Raw genomic sequence first — 14,389 nt, forward strand, 5'->3', positions numbered from 1 at the left:
GTTTAGCCAATAGCAGTGTTCATGCAGTGAGAACCTGCTTGCTTTGTGCTTTGTGGTGAAGTGCATCAGTCTGCATTGAAAGAAGATGGCAGCTTTGTGGTCGCCCACCTTCCTTTTCACAAAAATACCCCCCAGCTCTTTCTGGTCATTTGTTGTTTTACAGTACAGATGCTTTGAGAAGAGAACTCTAAACATCTGCTGCGGTTTATGCAACCTGTCACTTCATCTAACCGAATGCTTAGATTAAGCTAATGCAATGATAAGAATAGATAAGTATAATTCACTTTAATTGGCTGGTCAAAAAGAAAATCCTTGACTCTGGGTAGCGCATAAAATGGCGGCGAAGACTTGTTTTTTCATTTTAGTGCTGCTGTTTGTGATCTGCTCAGCCTGTTAATCTTAGGGTGGAGTGAGAAAGAAGAAGCTGGCTGTGTCTGAGCTGGTTCCCTTTGAAGTCTGAACTGGGACTGTGTGTGATGCAGAGAGGTGGAGACTGGAGGGCTTGATTGAACTACAAAGCTTGTAGGCTAATCATGTTTCCTGTTGTTTTGTTTGTTTGTTTTTAATAACTGTGTGTGTTTGTGTTCAGACTGTAAACCAGAGCCAGATGTCGTCTACTCTTCACTGAAGTAGTCCACCAGTCCAACCATTGATGTCCAGCTGCTGGTCTCTAACTGGTCCCCCAGCACCTCCACAGACACATCCATATGTTGAAAAGATTTCTTTTTGATGTTTTGTGTCTTTTATTTCACTTATTACATCCTCCTCCACTTACAAATTCAGGGTTGCAGTGGGACTGGAGCCTATCCCAGCTGCCGTAGGACAAGACTCAGGGTACACCTTCAGCAGGTCCCCGTTCTTGCAGGGCTAACACAGAGAGAGAATTTAGACTCATCAACTAACCTAACCCCACTAATTGCATGTTGTTGGGCTGTGGGAGGAAGCCAAAGTACCTGCAGAGACCCACACAAACGCAAGGAGAACATGCAAACTTCAACATCAGCGATATTAATATAAATATTTTAATATATCTTATGTTGTCAGTAACTTTACTGTTATTTCCATTCTTGTTTGTTGGATCCAGCTCGTGTTCTCATGGCAGCGATCTGATTTCTTATTAAACTTTTGTTCTCTTGTGTGTTTCTCACGTGGTTCTGTGGGTTTCATTGAGTTGTCAAGTGACAAATGTGAACAGTTCCGATTTGGTTGTGGCTAACCGAAACACTCAGTGCTGCAGTCAGTACAGTCAGTTTGAAAAGGAGTTAACTTGAACATCGGTGTATAACCATAGACAGTTTTTCATTGTATTACATTACAACAGTTTTTCATCAAATGATATAGACGAGAACAAACACAGTGCTGCTAGTAGAAAATCATTAATTGACTGTTTATTGTTATCGTTATCAATTATTACTATTATTATTATTATTATTAGTAGTAGTAGTAGTAGTAGTAATATTGCTACTCCCCCTGGGAAACATTCATAGTATCTGTCTCTATGCTTTGAAATGAAAACAAAAGACTTTAGTTTTTGTCTGATAAACTAATAATAAACTAATAATTCATGAACATGTGACTCAGACTTCATACTTTTATGAAGTATAATGAGAGCACATTATAATGAAGCACATTTCCTGACCCAGCACAGAGCCCCTCCTCTTAAACCTGTCACTGAAGCTTGAAGTGGCCGTGCTGATTGTCTATTGTCATCTACTGTTAAAACCGGGTCACACAGCGGGGCAGCTTTTAAATTTATATTTATACATTTTAAATGACATTAATGCCACTAACCGGAGAGGTTTCATTTGTCTTCTGACCTGGAAGCATCTCAGGATGACTTCACAGTAAATACATTTGGATAAAAGCCAAAGTAACAGTCCGTAAAATCCTAAAAACAAGTGACCTCATTTCATTTGTTAGCACTCAGTTTAAAGCAGCACACAGTCAGAGACCTGAAACAGCAGCAGGAAATAAAATGAGAGCAGCACCACAAACACATAAAAAGACAAACAGCATGAAGTTTAACCAGTGACTTTGCCTCAATACCAAACAGAAAATCCCTCTTTGATTTAGTACAGATTAATTACTGAATTACAGGAAAGAAAAATAGAATTAAATAGATTCCATGACCCCAAATTATTGATTCATAATCATAACAATAATTATAATAACAATAGTAGTAGTAGTAATAAACTTCTCAGATCAGTGTTACATTTAACCTGGTCACAAAGCCCAAACGCTCTGATGCTCACAGTGTTTATTTAATCCCATCATGAAAACATACTTAAGTGAAAATAGTTTTTATCCACAGTTAATTAAAATAAAACAATGTCATCTTATCAGGAAGTGCAAATCCTCACTGTTTTAAGTGTGCTGTGGAAGTGTCATTGGTTATTTGATAGTCAAACATCTCCCTCTAGTGGCCATAAATAAACAATTCACATTTACACCGCTAATTCATCAGGACAGCTAAAGACTCAACACTGTTCTTTCCAAGCTCCTTAGACTGTACAGAAAAATACTTCTTCTACTGCGTGTCTTTCATATTAAAAGCTCTTTGCGAATGGCTGTAAGGCTTTAATGTGAAAATATCAGAGCAAGTTTGAACAACCTTACCAATATAAACACTGCAAATAAACATAAACCACAAGAAAATATAGACTCAGTGTGTCTGATTTGTGCTTTTGTATTAATGTAGTTTAAAAAAAGGGTCAAAGTCAATATTTTACATCAGCTTTTAATGGGTATAATAACGTTATAGTCCACAGGCAGGACTTTGTTTTTCATTTCATATAGTGAAATGTGGGCTCAACATGTTTAAAATGATAAAGATCCACAGAAGCAAATCCTAGACTCCAGTTTTTCATCATTCAGTGCTGCAGTTTGTTTTTCACTCTGTGTTGCCAGCAGCAGAGTTCAGTTGGCAAATTATGGGAACTGAATAATTCGATTTCCAGTTACATTAGACATGTACAAACATGATCATCAGCTGCAAACATCCTTAAATTTTACCTCTAGGGAAGATGGAGTTAGCATGAATCTGAGAAACAAAATTTAAAAAAGTTTTTTTTTTAGATTAGTTTTATTTAGTTTGTTTTGTTTTTGTCACCTTGTCAGGCTTAAGCTGGCGTTGTATTCACATTATTAAACTCTTGAGATCACAAACTCATGAGAAACATTACTAAAATTAAACACTTCTTTCAAATTGTACAAATAAGGTGGACAACAAACTACAAATTGATTTTCAGTCAAATCTTCTCTGATGTCCGACTTTTACAACCAGACTTGATGTGACGCTGGCTGTCTCTTTATACCTGATATTAGGTCACCATGACTCCTCCCTTAGTAACAATAAAACAGGCTTTGGCCTCTCGGGGATTCCCGTGATGGTTCTAGTTTATTTTTCAGTCATTTTTTTCACTTCCCATGTGTTTACACACTCCTACAGTAAGTGTAACACACACAGATTCAAGGTCTGAATATCTGTCTCAGATGTGGGAAAAATATGACAACCAATAAAATTGTAAATGGGAGGGAACAGCAGTTGTCCTCAACTCACCAGTCTGTTAGTAGGTCAGCAACCACCCCGGCCTCAGCAAGCCAATCCTCCCTTGAGGCTGTGGTATACAGTAGGCCCAGCCTGCACAGACACACAAAATATCAGCTCATCAGCATTTTAATAATGCAGAGAGCAGCAAACTGTTCACCATACACATTTATAATCTAAGCCATCTTGAGTCTGGCCATATACCTGCACACAGAGACACAATGTCACAGCAGTGTTTACAGTGCAGAGACTGTTATCTGCCAACATCCCTCACCACACAGCCTTGTGCTGTTGGAGGCTTCTTGCTGTTAAAGGGGGATTTTATTGTCATTACTAAATGTTTGCTCACAGTGTGAGAGGTGGGACTTTCTCTCTAACGGTTCAGTATAAAACACCTTGAAGGAATGTTGATTTGCTGATATTTGATTGATATTTGATAAACATTAACTGAAATGAACACAACTAACGTCCCCTCAGGGACTTCTGAGAAACTGACTCATCCATAAACCTGGATTTCAGTCATGTAAAGACTTGTTTTTGTTTACTTTGGAATTTATTTTCCAGCTGCAGCTCTCACAGCTGCTCCATCAGAGTTGAAGGACAAAGGAAAACTAACACATTGTAAGGTACTTTAGATGAACTTATCATCTTATAGTGAGATATTAATCAGACTAATGTACAATGAATAATCTGCACTGAGACAATTTAAGATTGTTTAAGATTTGAGTCCAAGACTGAAATCAAATAGTCAGAACATTCCCTGCTCCGTCTTTTCCTCACTCGGTGGACATCCATGGAAAACACGATGAGTTGAAGGAAAAGTTCCCACAGTGTTCCTTCATACAGGTCATGTAAACATGTATGAATATCTATAACATTATTACCAGGGTTAAAAATACACAGTGATATTTCTCATCCACTTGATCCTTTAAAATATGTTAGTCTTTTTATCTTTCCAAAGCCAACATTTCAAAGTGCGTCACAGAGGAAAGAACTTAATGTGAAGAAGGTTTTAATAAATAGAGTAACATGTGTACAGGTTTCCGTCTGGACAGCGAGTGAGGAGGGGCTTTCACCCACCACAGACGTGCTCGTGTGTCACTGGAAGATGATGACCTATGAGCCTGTCAAAGGCTGATCGTTTAACAAGTGGTCCGGATTAAGGTAAGAAAGCAACACTGAATTGAACAGTTGGAAAGAAAAAACACGATAAAAAAAATTTAAGAACACTGGATGAAAACACAGACAATGGCTGCTGTGGGAAATTTAGTTTAACACTCAGTTTCACTTCAGTCTTTGTGCTTCACTTTCAGATTTTAAGGCTTACTTGTGGTTCCTAAAGTATTTAAAAGCTTAGTGGGACAGTGTCACCAAATGGTGGCTCTGATTGTTGGTGTTTTCTCTGCATTATTGTAATGTCCTTACTTTGCTTTATAAAGAACTTTGAGCCAACTGTTTGATTTGATGCTACATAAATAAAACTGAATTGAATTCAATTGAGTGACGGCCCAAAGACTGCACAAAAAACAGTGGCACGGTCTGATGTACCACCAACTACACATGCGTCCATGCAGGCGGCATCCTTCAAGTTGATTTCAAAGATGTATAAAGTATAATTTATGGTCCACAAATGTGTAAAATAGTAAATAATCTGATTCTTGTAAAGTGTGTTTCTGCTCTCCTGCAGCACTCAAAGCACTTGAGTGCTTTGAGTGCAATCCCTTTTTGTCCCCCATAAACCCCCCACCAGAGCGGCCAAAGGTTCGCCATCGAGCCCCACCCTCAACAGAGCAATCGAAGTCACATTGCCCAGCCTCGCCCCCCTTAGTTCCTCTTCATGCCCTGTCTCCGCAGTCTGATGCGTGATGTGTGAAGGGTCCGGGCTGTGAGGATTATGGCAGTGATGACTTTTCCCAGGAGAAGCTGGGACCCTGTTTACTAGAAGGTTTTAAAATCTCTGTACTTTTAGGTGACAGGAGACATGTGGCCTGGTCAAAACACAGAGAGCTGCACTCTAAAAGATCTTTAAACATAGTAAACATACCTTGTGTGCCACAGACTGCTCCCAAACACGAGGGGACAAGTAATACCTCTAAAACACTTAAGTTGGCTTTATTAAACATTAGATCTCTAGCTGGGAAAACATTTTTAATTAATGATTTAATCACTGAGCACAGCCTTGATTTTATGTTTTTAACTGAAACTTGGTTGGACCAAAGTAACAGTGGAGCTGTTCTCATCGAGACGACCCCTCCTAACTACAGTTTTATCAGTGAGGTCAGGGCGAGCAGGAGAGGAGGAGGGGTTGCTGTCTTATTTAATGAATCATTTCAATGTAAGCAGCTATCTCCTGGAAGTTTTCAGTCTTTTGAATATGTGGCTTTACAGCTGAAGGCCCCATCCAAAGTTGTGTTTCTTAATGTTTACAGGCCTCCCAAATACTGCACAGACTTTTTTAATGACCTCAGTGAACTGCTGTCTGTGATCTGTGTTGATTTTGACTGTGTAATTATTGCTGGGGATTTTAACATTCATGTGGACAACCCTCAGGACAAAGGGACTAAAGACCTGAGTAACACTCTGGGCAACTTTGGGCTGACTCAGCATGTAACAGAGGCCACACATAATAGAGGACACACTCTCGACCTACTGATCTCCAAGAGCCTGAGCATTTCAAAGGTTACTGTGTCTGATGTGGGCGTGTCTGATCATTACTGTGTTTTCTTTGAAAGTAAAATCTCAGCCCACACAAATATATCAACAACAGTGATCACAAAACGGTGTATAACTGAACACAGTAGTGCAATTTTTAACCAGGTCTTCCCATTAACACCTGACCTGTCCAGAGGGTCAGTCAATGAGCTCGTCAATAGCTTCAATGCTAACATGTTAAATGTAATGGACACTATTAATGAACCTGGAGGTTTGTTTTTCTCCATCTGCGCTCAGCTTTCCTACACTCTCTTTTTTCATTTTTCACCAGTGTGGAGTTTTTCCATGGAGACTTTTTCCTTCCAGAGATAACCTTCACCTTAATGGGAGCAATATTCGACCATGGTCTGCAATGACTTTGCCAAATTCTTCACTGAAAAAATCCAAAAAATTAGACAAGCAATTGGTACATCAACAGCAGATCCAGGATATGTACTGTGTCCACCAAAAAACTGTTTAAACACCATGAAACAGTTTCACCCGATTAACAGCAAAGACCTGGAGGACATCTTAGGTCAACTGAACTCCTCCTCCTGCTGTTTAGATGTCCTGCCAACAAGTTTTTTCAAAAAGGTCTCAAAGACTTTAGAGTCAGACCTGTTACAGATCGTCAACTTTTCTTTATTATCAGGTGTGTTTCCAGAACCACTAAAAACTGCTGTAATCAAACCTATACTGAAAAAGGACAATCTTGACAAGACACAAATGAACAACTACAGGCCGATCTCAAATCTCCCGTTTTTAAGTAAGATCATTGAAAAAGCAGTTTCTCAACAGCTCAATTACTTCCTAAAACAGAATAACTGCTACGATGCCTTCCAGTCAGGTTTTAGACAGAACCACAGCACTGAAACCGCTCTGACCAAAGTGTTTAATGACATATGTCTGAATACAGACAGTGGAAAAATGTCAGTCTTAGTTTTACTGGATCTCAGTGCAGCATTTGATACAGTTGACCACAACATATTACTCAAACGGCTGGAGAACTGGACAGGTCTTTCAGGAACTGTACTAAACTGGTTCAAAACATACGTAGAACACTGAAAAAAATATGTTGTTGGATTTACTTAATTCAATGGTGGACATTTGTTGCACACAGATGTTTTGCTTTGGCAGCAACTTAAACAATTGAGTTAAATTAACACAATTTATTCATGTTCAATAAACCTGTGCAATTTGTGTTGATAAAATGTGACTTAAACATGTTTTGATGAAGTAATTTGAGCTCTTGGAATATTTTAATCCTTCACAATTTTCTCACTTTATCCCAACACCATTCAATAACTTTTACCCAATACTACTTGGTCACTTAAATGCTACATGTTATCTTCAAATTACATTTTGCTATTATATTCTAGTATCAAATACACAATTTTCAAATGGAGGCCTTATAACAGATTGTATTGTTCTCTTCCAAGATGGTTGCTGGCATCCACCAGTAACCTTTCAAAACAAAATGTCTAATTTCACTGCATTGACAGTAGGTAAAGAATTAAACTGACATTACTCCTCCACTGAATCTACATAAATCAACAGTTAAATAATGTCAGTTCTTCCGTGTTCTCTGGAATCAATCACAGCAAAGAAATTAGACTGTTTCTTTTGAAAAATGTTGGGAAAGAACAATACAAAACATTCTATTTAAGGCCTCTGACGTCAAGATTCAGTTAAACAACAATTATAACTAAACAATTTGAGGTAATGTTAGTTTCCATTAACATTAAATTAGGTTACTGAATTGGCAAACACCTTCCTATTAACATTACCCATTTTACCCCAATAACTAAAGAAATTAGCACTTGCAGGTCAAACCCTTTATTCAAGAGATGCAAAAATAACATTGATACAGTGACTGTCAAAAATTACAGCACTGATCATACTGTGACATCTTGGTTCAAAACAGCACACTTAGAAATATTCAACGTTCTTTACTTCAACTGAATGAAACTGAAAATACCATTTCACACGACCCATATGGGATATTTAGACTGTATAACTGTTCATGCTACATCTCTTCACTAGTAAAAGAAAGAAAAAATACAAAGAGAAATTTTAAAATGCTGCCAAAATGCTGTACAGAGCAAAAGGAAAAACAAACAACAACAACAAAAACGGCTCATCCTCATGGCAGTTGCAGAGTATATAAAAATGAACCCTGCGATCTGTTCCTGGAATTGAGCTTCAAAAATGCAGCAGAACAAGTGTGAGATTTAAATCTCCTCTCACCTAGAGCTGATCAGCTTGCATGCATAACAGTGAGCTTTCCTTGCAGGAGCAGTTTTGTCTTAGTTGTGAGCTTTTCTTGAGAGCTGAGTTGCATCCAACTCCATTACCACCCTTTGAATCACCTCAAAAGTGTAGCAGAGTTGTGATGGGTAACTCATATTGAAGGAATAAAAAAGGTCCAAACAGCATGGCTACTGCAAAGGTCACGTTATCCAGATCTTGAAGAACTACTATACCCTCGATGATGATGCCAACATCAGAAAAGTCATTGCCTGGTGCATCCTCTGGAGACAGATGTTCATTGTGGTTTTCTCAATCTGTGCAGTGGCCTCAGTCAAGTCCTGGTTAAACACAAAACATTTCTTTAAGATTGCTTTTTAAACTCATCTCTTTTGAATCTACCAGTTCTAATGTTAGAGTAATTTAAACCAATGCAAGCAACATAGTAAATAGCTATAGCCAAAGAGTTGCCTGCCATGCTGCCATTCATGGTCTAACAGAGTTTCTAAGACAGAGTGAAAAACATAATAATTTCAAATGCTTTACATTCGTTTTTGTTAGAAAGACACCGGCCCATCAGAAATCCAGGTTATGTCACTCAGAAGATGTTAGAATTTTGACTTTCAGCCCCACAATTTGGTTAGCTGTTGGTCTTTTTTTTTTTCAAACAAAAGCTAATGTAAATATTGGTGGGATTTTCCTTTGTTCACTAGAATGACAAATGTAAAGTTTTTTCACACTGATGTGACCCCTAATATAGGGGGGTGGGGCCTCAAGGGGGGGCGGCCGAGTTCACTACCAGGCCTCATGTGAACTTCAAATTATTAAAGAGGACTACTGGTCCTAACTGGTCCAATGAGGATCAAGTGGATAACTAAATGCATTTTTAAATGTTGCAAAGCCACAATCTACTCATAAAACACTCACCATGAACTCCTGCACCAAGATGTTGCAATTGTCTTTCACACAGATGCGGAGCACTTTGATGAGACTCCCTTCAAGCATTAATGTCATCCTAAAGTATTATAACAAAGAAAACAGATTTGTGAACTTTTCAGTAGCACAGAAGAAAATGATCCCAGACAAAAACTTAAACCAGTCAACATGCAACACCAGCATCTACAAAGAAATATCAAAAGTTCCTGTTTGACATCAACTTTATGGATATATAGTTTCCAGAACATTTCTTTTTTAAAAAAGATACATTTTTCTCAGTGGGCCAGTAAATGCATAACGAAAATTATGGCATCCTTTCGGTGGAATCAGTACTCACGGGTAATAGTTGACTGTTTCAATGGATGCAGCATAAAAATCTTTTACTGACCTAATGCAATACATATACACTTTGTAGTTAAAGAATTTTAAAGTTCTTACTGTCATCATGGCAGCTACATCCTTTAGCTTTGTGCCCTGTTCCCCCGATCACTTTGCAAACACTTTCAGCAGACTGTCAGAGAGAACACATCACGCAGACTGGTGCCAGAGGAACAACCTCCTTCTAAACGTCAGTAAGACAAAGGAGCTGATAGTGGACTTCAGCACTAAGCAGGAGAGGAACTACCAGACCCCTGTCATCAACGAGTGCCCAGTGGAGAGAGTGGACAGCTTCAAATACCTCGAAGTTACCATCACGCAGGACCTGTCATGGTCCTGTCACATCAACTCCGTGGTGAAAAAGGCCCGTCAGCGTCTCTACCACCTCAGACGCTTGAGAGACTTCCAACTGCCCTCCAAGGTGCTCAGGAACTTTTACTCGTGCACCATAGAGAGCATCCTGACGGGAAACATCTTAACCTGGTTCGGGAACAGCACCATGCAGGACAGACGAGCTCTACAGAGGGTTGTGCGATCAGCTGAGCGCACCATCCGCTCCAAGCTCCCTGACCTGCACTCAATCTACAGCAGGCGGTGCTGGACCAAGGCCAGGAAGATCGTGAAGGACCTCAGCCATCCCAACAACAGACTGTTCTCTCTGTTGAGGTCAGGAAAGCGATTCCGCTCCCTGAAGACCAACACAGAGAGACTGAGGAGGAGCTTCTTCCCGCAGGCGATACGGTCTCTCAATCACAATCACACCACCACACAGTACTGACCTACACATATAGTTCTTACACACACACTGGACATTCTGGACATTGTTTTCACTTCATCACTTAAATCACTGCTGCTGTTATTGTGTATATATTTATTTATACTTCTTGTGTATTTTGTTCATACATTCTTATATAGTTCTATATTGTGCATTGTGTGTTTTGTTGTACAGTTATTTTATTTTCAATTTAATTTATATATTTTATCTTATTCTTTCCCAGTGTGTTGTACAGTTATTTCATTTTTAACCTTAATTTATATTTTATTCCTTCCTAGTTAAATTTACCCTTTTTAATTTTTCATATTTATTTCCTTTCTTATTCATAGCCTTTTCCTTTTTTGTTTTCTTTAGGTCACGAGCAGTTGTCCAAGCATTTCACTACATATCGTACTGTGTATGACTGTGTACGTGACAAATAAAAATTTGAATTTGAATTTGAATTACTTCGTGTCTTGCTTTGCAGTGTAATTATATTGTCTTCAACGTTCCAGCGGATAGGTACAAGCTACAAACCTATCAATCTGCTATTCTGCAATTCATCTCATGTAAGCAATAACGTGGCGCACAGCTGACGTAAAAAAAAGGCACATACCTTTGACGGTGCGTGAAGAACTCTGTATTCCTCGTCCACACGTAAACGCAAAAAAGGAGTTTTAAAAAATCTCAGTTTTTGGGGATTCGAAACGCCGTTTACGTATGGATGAAAGACCTGCGTTTTCAAAAATACCCGTGTAGGTGTGGACGTAGCGTTAAAGAGTTAGTAGTTTATTTTCTTACTACCTGTCATTTATTGCAGATTACTTGTATTTGCTTAATTGTTTACTAAATGTTTGAGGTCTGAAATAAACCGCAATGGAGCGGTTGTGTGTGGTTGGAGGATGTGTTTGTATGAGGTGCCGTAAGGGACATTATTACTGAAACGCTCTCACACACACTACTGAAATTTTACCTCTCACACACATTACTGAAACGCTCACACACACACTACTGAAACGCTCTCACACACACTACTGAAATTTTACCTCTCACACACACTACTGAAACGAATAGCACACTTTTGTGGCATTTGTCAACACCATTAGAAAATAGGTCAACATTGTCAGACAAAAATCCTGATGGTGCTGACAAAATACCCTACTTTCTCTCATAACACATGTTTTTCTGAAAGAAGCCATCTGGTTTTTCATCAGTTGCTTATGACCTACCTACCTAAATGAAGCTCTTTTTACAAAAAAATAAATAAATCTTGCATTTCATTGACTGTGGTGTTTACATACTATGGTTGTGACACAGGGTTTTATCACAAAGGCATGCCATAAATGAAATAAAATAAAAAATAAAAAAACCTTATCACAGCAGTGACCTCATGGCATGTGTATCAAACAGGGATCAGTGAAGGGGCCCTCAGAGTGTAAGCTACCCACAATAATTCCTGATTTTTTTTGTACTTTAAAAAAAATCTGATGGTGTTGACAAAAACTCTGGACACGATTTTAATCACTTAAAAATATGTAAAAATAAATTTTCAATTGTATATTTTGATATTATAAAAGGTATTGACTTAAATACTTAGTGACGAGAGTCATGATGTTTAATTTTACATTACTTTTAATTTTTTTTCTGTATTTTAATATTATCACACCTGCTTCTGGAAAATGGATTTTTTAGGTACTGTTAATGTATTGTACCATTTAAAATAAATATATGTATAAAAAATGCAAAATCATACTTTTGTTGTATAAACATTGCCTTGGTTTGTCTTTTAGTAAGTTGGGTTAACACTTCTATGCATATTTTTAACCCCAAAATTGGGTTTTATCTGGCAGACATGTTTTGTCCCTAATCTCAAGAATCACTGATTGATGTCTGAGGGCGTCAGCCACCAGCAGGGGGAGTCGTGAGGGGAGATAGGCTTGGAGGGCCTGAGATGTCCCCAGAGAGGTGGCGTCTAATACCCGACCTGACATATAGACACAGACAAACAGGCACACACAGATCTGAACATCCATGCACACATATGCAAATTGTCAGTGCTCACCTAACGTGGAGACAGACATAAATAGACACTGTACACACAATCCTGGTGACACACCTGCACCCCAAGGCCTCTCATGTGTTGGTGATTGTGGTGGAGCGGGAAGAGCGAGGCAGCTGGGGATGGGGAGGGAAGGAAGGGAGGGGCAAGGGGCAAGTGGCCCCTCCCTGTGGCCAGTTCCCCTGCTGACTCCAGTAGGCACCCCCACACTCTGGAACCCACCAGGGCAAGGAGGCTGTATCAAGACTAATGCGATCTATTAGTTATTTTCTATATTGGTTAAAATTATTATTTTTTTTTTCCAGTTCATGAGGACTCTTTTCTTGGCAATGCATGGGGCAGTGAAAACCATATGGGTTCAATTATTTTCTGTAGTCACATATTCTAAGTTGACCAACAAGCTTTCTATAGGGGAAGTTGGAATGTTACATTTCAGACACTTTGATAAGTCTTCACATATCTCTGTATGTATGTTTTACATGTATCTGTAAAACTTCTAAACTGGTGGACAGAACCAAAGAGCATGCATGTAATTGTCCGGTGTATTGGCTTGACAGTGTGAGCAGTTTTTGGAGGACATAAAGCCCATCTTAAACCGATGAATGGCGGCCGGGAACATCGTTTTTGAGCCGGAGAGTGCTTTTACTGAGGAGGAAGCGCCCAATTCGGCCAAAAGGCGGGCCCACCGGTAAGTTCGGGGTTACAGGTGGGCTGTGTTTTTAAAGCAGATAAACCCCATCTTTTGCTGACCCTTTTCTTGACAACTAGTGCTAAGGCTCATTCATTTCATGCTCTCATGGAGTCTGAAGCAGAGCAGAATTTAATACACACTGAGGTAGCTAAATCATTGAATCTGCCTTTCACTCAGCTCTAGCCTCCCATTCCAGACACTGCTTTAAATAATGAGGTATTCGCCATGATCACTCACCAGACCGCTCCTGTCAAATTAGCCACGTCAGGCAATCATCAGGAAAATATAACCCTTTTTACCAGTTTTTCCCTCGACGTGTTTCTTCTCCTGATCTTACCACTGTTCCTCCTTAATGTCATGATCTACAGGAGGTGTTTAGTAAAGATAGAGCTCAGTCACTGCCCCCTCATTGACCTTATGATTGCACCATTGACCTCCTTCCTGGTGCTCCATTGCCCACCAGCTGCCTCTATAACCTGTCTCATCCTGAGAGGGAGGCTATGGAGAAGTACATCCGGGAATTACTTGTGGCCAGCCTCATTCGCTCCACTGGATCCACATGGCGAACTTTACTTGCCACCCGGGAGTGAGTAGAACTACAGCATTACTAAAGAGGTATTTCTGGTGGAATTCAATTGGCATCCACCTGGCTTACTTCACCCCCCACATAGACCCTGGTCTCACATTGCTTTGGATTTTGTCACCGGCATCCCAGCTTCCTCTGGGAAGACAGTAATCCTTTCTATAATCGATCGGTTCTCCAAAGCGGCCCATTTCATTGCCCTAGAAAAGTTACCAACAACTACTGAGACTACCGAAATTCTTACCAACCATGTGTTCCAACTTTATGGCATACCCTCAGAATTTGTTTATGACAGAATTCACCTCCCAAGTGTGGAGAACCTTCTGTTTGGCCCTAGGTGCCAAAATAAACCTTAGTTTCGGCTTTCATCTTCAGTTCAATGGTCAAAATGAACGGTTGAACAAGGAATTAGAATCCACTCTCCGCTGCATAACTTCACAGAGTCCCACTATCTGGTCCACTCAATTACCTTGGGTGGAATACGGCCATAATTCTCTTATATC

At 39.4% G+C, this 14,389-nt stretch overlaps 1 protein-coding gene and 2 long non-coding RNA genes across 3 annotated transcripts in view; 1 reads left to right on the forward strand and 2 right to left on the reverse strand.

Annotated features, from left to right (window-relative positions):
• Positions 1-14,389, reverse strand: part of LOC309693376 (protein NLRC3-like) — a 183,038-nt gene that overhangs the window by 150,379 nt on the left and 18,270 nt on the right. The gene's annotated exons all lie outside the window — the stretch shown is intronic.
• Positions 1-14,389, forward strand: part of LOC309696763 — a 54,688-nt gene that overhangs the window by 3,293 nt on the left and 37,006 nt on the right. The gene's annotated exons all lie outside the window — the stretch shown is intronic.
• LOC309696512 lies at positions 8,059-9,484 on the reverse strand. The gene is made up of 2 exons (XR_014273524.1): positions 9,413-9,484; positions 8,059-8,826 (listed from the first exon to the last, which is right to left on the reverse strand). It is a non-coding gene; the product is annotated as an uncharacterized lncRNA (long non-coding RNA).

Source organism: Aulonocara stuartgranti, assembly GCF_965226115.1.
Source record: "Aulonocara stuartgranti genome assembly, chromosome: 3".
NCBI lineage: Eukaryota > Metazoa > Chordata > Actinopteri > Cichliformes > Cichlidae > Aulonocara > Aulonocara stuartgranti.